The following is a 4,683-nucleotide window of genomic DNA, read 5'->3' as shown; positions in this document are numbered from 1 at the left end:
TGGACAGCCTGAATACATGTGAGGATTCCCTAACAAACAGGCAATCCTCACATGTATTCAGGCTGTCTAGCAGCAGCAAATCATGCAGCTGCGTCGACACCCGAGCATGCTCAGGAAAACCAGAGCAACGAGTATACTCACTCATCACTAGTGGGGAGTGTTTGAGTATGTGGACTGGAGGGGATTGTGTGGCAGGACTGCTGTTTTTGTCCCAGTCCGGCCCTGCAGTGCACTAACAGGCTGCAGCTCCGATCCACACTTGTGGACCTGTTTCCAAGATGTTAATTCATGCCCTTTTGCAGGTTGTGCGGGAGGTTGACAATGTCATCTGCAGTTCTGCAAAGTGTGAATTACAACACTTCACCAGCATTTGTTGTGCCAGGAAGTTTAATGCAAAGGTGTTGGTCCATTTTTAAGAAAGGAACCATTTAGCAGGGACAAAGTGAAGCAAAATAAGTTTTGTCTGCCTGATTATGGGAAGAGTTAGTTATAATTTAATTTAAAAAATTGTTACTTAAAAGAGTAGTTGACAACAAGGTCAAAAGGAAAGGTCCCACCGAGATTTGAACTCGGATCGCTGGATTCAAAGTCCAGAGTGCTAACCATTACACCATGGAACCCATTATATTAACCCTATAAAACATTATTTACAACATTGACTAATCTGCTCCAATTATATATGTGTACAACAGGTTTGGTGTTGGGTGGGGCAGCAGAAGTCGCAAATTATTATAGATCTGAGCATGCTATTTCAAGTCACCTGTGATGTTAAATCTTCCTTACATACTGTTTCATCAAAGCTATCCCAAATATCAATATAAGCAATGAGCTGCTCACCAGGTGTAAATATAGTACTGACAACTAACATAATATTAGGGACCACTATCACTTTATGAGGTTATAACTCTGAGATGCTTCAATAGATCCCACTGATTCTGGGACTCTCTTTTCCTCACATATTGTACTTCATGTTAGGCCACGTTCATACATTGAGTATTTGGTAAGTTTTTTACCTCAGTATCTATAAGCCAAAACCAGGAGTGGGTGATAAATCCAGAAGTGGTGACGTGTTTCTATTATACTTTTCCTCCGATTGTTCAACTCCTGGTTTTGGCTTACATATACTGATGTAAAATACTGAATGTGTGAATGTGTGACTGTCGCCTTAGTAGTAAAATTTGACTTGTGCTTATTTGTGAAAAAATGGAAATTTCCCAAAAAATGTTGAAAATTTTCACATTTTTAATTTTTATGCACTTATATACAGTCATGGCCAAAAGTTTAGAGAATGACACAAATATTAATTCATTTTTTCTAATGGCAATTTGCATATACTCCAGAATGTTATAAAGAGTGATCAGCTTAACAGCAATTACTTGCAAAGTCAATATTTGCCTAGAAAATTAACTTTATCCCCCAAAACACATTTCAACATCATTGCAGCCCTGCCTTAAAAGGACCAGCTAACATCGTTTCAGTGATTGCTCCATTAACACAGGTGTGGGTGTTGATGAGGACAGGGCTGGAGATCATCATGATTAAGTAAGGGTACCGTTACACCTAGCAATGCACCAGCGATCCCGACTAGCGATATGACGCAGTCAGGATCGCTGGTGCATCGCTATTGAGCTGCCACTCAGGCAGATCTCGCCAGTGACATCGCTGGGGATGGGGATCGCTACTTACCTGTCAGACGCGGCGATCCTGCGTCCTCCCGCCCGGCTCCATGCGTCGCTCGTTGTCACAGCAGGAAGCGCCGCAGGAAGTGACCGATGAGGAATGGTCCAACAGCTTCTCGCGCGATCAGCGATAACCAGCAGGGGAGCCGGTCGGAGGTAAGTATCACATGCAGCGATATCGCTAGCAATATCGCTGCAACGTCACAAAATCGGTGACTTTACAGCGATATTGCTAGCGATATCGCAGTGTGTAACGGGGGCTTTAGAATGACACCACTGGACACTTTAAAAGGAGGCTGGTGCTTGGCATCATTGTTTCTCTTCTGTTAACCATGGTTATCTCTAAAGAAACACGTGCAGTCATCATTGCACTGCACAAAAATGGCCTAACAGGGAAGAGTATCTCAGCTAGAAAGATTGCACCTCAGTCAACAATCTATCGCATCATCAACAACTTCAAGGAGAGAGGTTCCCTTGTTGCCAAAAAGGCTCCAGGGCGCCCAAGAAAGACCAGCAAGCACCAGGACCGTCTCTTAAAAGTGTTTCAGCTGCGGGATCGGGCTACCAGCAGTGCAGAGCTTGCTCAGGAATGGCAGCAGGCAGGTGTGAGTGCATCTGCACGCACTGTGAGGCGGAGACTCTTGGAGCAAGGCCTGGTCTCAAGGAGGGCAGCAAAGAAGCCACTTCTCTCCAGAAAAAACATCATGGACAGACTGATATTCTGCAAGAGGTACAGGGAGTGGACTGCTGAGGACTGGGGTAAAGTCATTTTCTCTGATGAATCCCATTTTCGATTGTTTGGGACATCTAGAAAACATCTTATTCGGAGAAGACCAGGTGAGCGCTACCACCAGTCTTGTCTCATGCCAACTGTCAAGCATCCTGAAACCATTCATGTGTGGGGTGGCTTCTCAGCCAAGGGAATGGGCTCTCTCTCAGTCTTGCCTAAAAACACAGCCATGAATAAAGAATGGTACCAGAATGTCCTCCAAGAGCAACTTCTCCCAACCGTCCAAGAGCAGTTTGGCGATCAACAATGCCTTTTTCGACATGATGGAGCACCTTGCCATAAAGCAAAGGTGATAACTAAATGGCTCAGGGAACAAAACATAGAGATTTTGGGACCATGGCCTGGAAACTCCCCAGATCTTAATCCCATTGAGAACTTGTGGTCAATCATCAAGAGACGGGTGGACAAACAAAAACCTTCAAATTCAGACAAAATGAAAGCATTGATTTTGCAAGAATGGACTGCTATCAGTCAGGATTTGATCCAGAAGTTGATTGAGAGCATGCCAGGGAGAATTGCTGAGGTCCTGAAGAAGGAGGGTCAACACTGCAAATATTGACTTGCTGCATTAACTCATTCTAACTGTCAATATAACCTTTTGTTACTCATAATATAATTGCAATTATATTTCTGTATGTGATAAAAACATCTGACAAACACACATAAAAACCAGAGGGCAGCAGATCATGTGAAAATATAATATTTGTGTCATTCTCAAAACTTTTGGCCATGACTGTATATCAGAGAGTCATATCGTACAAAATAGTTAATAAATAACATTTCCCACATGTCTACTTTACATCAGCACGATTTTGAAAACATATTTTTTTTGTTAGGACGTTATAAGCATTAAACGTTGACCAGCGGTTTCTCATTTTTCCGACAAAATTTACAAAGCATATTTTTTTTAGGGACCACATCACATTTGAAGTGACTTTGAGGGGTCCATATGACAGAAAGTACACAAAAGTGACACAAATTCTAAAAACTGCACCCCTCAAGGTGCTCAAAACCACCTTTAAGAAGTTTATTAACCCTTCAGTTGCTTCACAGGAACTGAAACAATTTGGAAAGAAAAAATGAACATTTAATTTTTTTGACGAAAAATTGAATTTAGATTCAATCTTTTTTTATTTTCACAAGGGTAACAAGAGAAAATGGACCTCACAATATGTTGTGTGATTTCTCCTGAGTATGCAGATACCCCATATGTGGAGGAACTCTACTGTTTGGGCGCACAGCAGGGCTCAGAAGGGAAGGAGTGCCATTTCACTTTTTGAATGTATATGCTGGAAAAATTGGAGGAGGCCATGTCGGATTTGGAGAGCCCCCGATGTGCCTAAACAGTGGAAACCCCCCACAAGTGACACCATTTTGGAAACCACACCCCTCAAGAATTTTATCCAGGGGCATAGTAAAGATTTTGAACCCACAGGTACGAATGTAACATTTGATAACATTAGGTCGTCACATTGAATACGTCGTCATTAGTGTTGAGCATAAGTGCTCGCTACCCCAGTTTGCATCGGGTGCTCAGGTATACACCGAATATCATGCTCAAGTGACAGGCTCGAGTCCTCGCCCCGCATCTTTTGCGGCTGTTAGACACCCAAAGAAAAACATGCGGGGATATACGATACTCTGTGCATACCTGAGCACCTAATGCACTTGCGCTCAACACTAGCCATGATAGCATCATTTTTTTTTTTACTTTTTAAAACCCTCCAATTCTAACCCTAACCCCCAAAAATTCCCTATTGCTACCTGGTGCCAGCAGGCATATCTTGGTGGGCGCACTGTGCATGTGGCCGCCATTTTAATGTGTATCGGTGGTCGTTAAGGGGTTAAGAAAAACCCTAATGTAAATTACACATAAACAATAATAAATTAATTTAATATATTACATACAAATTTATAATCTCTGAAGCTGCAGAAACAGTCACTGCAGGTTAACCCATTCCCGACAGGTTGATTTTCCATTTTTGTGCTTTTGTTTTTTTCCTCCCCTTATTCATAGGGTCATAACTGTTCTGGTCAATATAGTCATATGATGGGAGTTTTTTTGCAGAACGAGTTGTACTTTTGAATGACCCTATTCATTTTATCATGTAATGTACTAAAAAGCAGGAAAAAATCCAAGTGCGGCGAAATATCCAAAAAAAGTACAATTCCACCATAGTTTTTTTATTTTTTACTGAAGAGCTCGGCGTTGCC

At 42.0% G+C, this 4,683-nt stretch overlaps 1 non-coding gene across 1 annotated transcript; it reads right to left on the bottom strand.

Moving 5' to 3' along the window:
- Positions 1-548: 548 nt before the first annotated feature.
- On the bottom strand, positions 549-620 carry TRNAQ-UUG (transfer RNA glutamine (anticodon UUG)). The gene has a single exon. It is a non-coding gene; the product is annotated as a tRNA-Gln (tRNA).
- Between the last annotated feature and the right edge of the window lie 4,063 nt (positions 621-4,683).

This window comes from Dendrobates tinctorius, unplaced genomic scaffold, assembly GCF_039654945.1.
Source record: "Dendrobates tinctorius isolate UK_male_01 unplaced genomic scaffold, ASM3965494v1 ptg000134l, whole genome shotgun sequence".
Taxonomy (NCBI): domain Eukaryota; kingdom Metazoa; phylum Chordata; class Amphibia; order Anura; family Dendrobatidae; genus Dendrobates; species Dendrobates tinctorius.
This window is presented reverse-complemented; position numbering and strand designations above follow the sequence as displayed.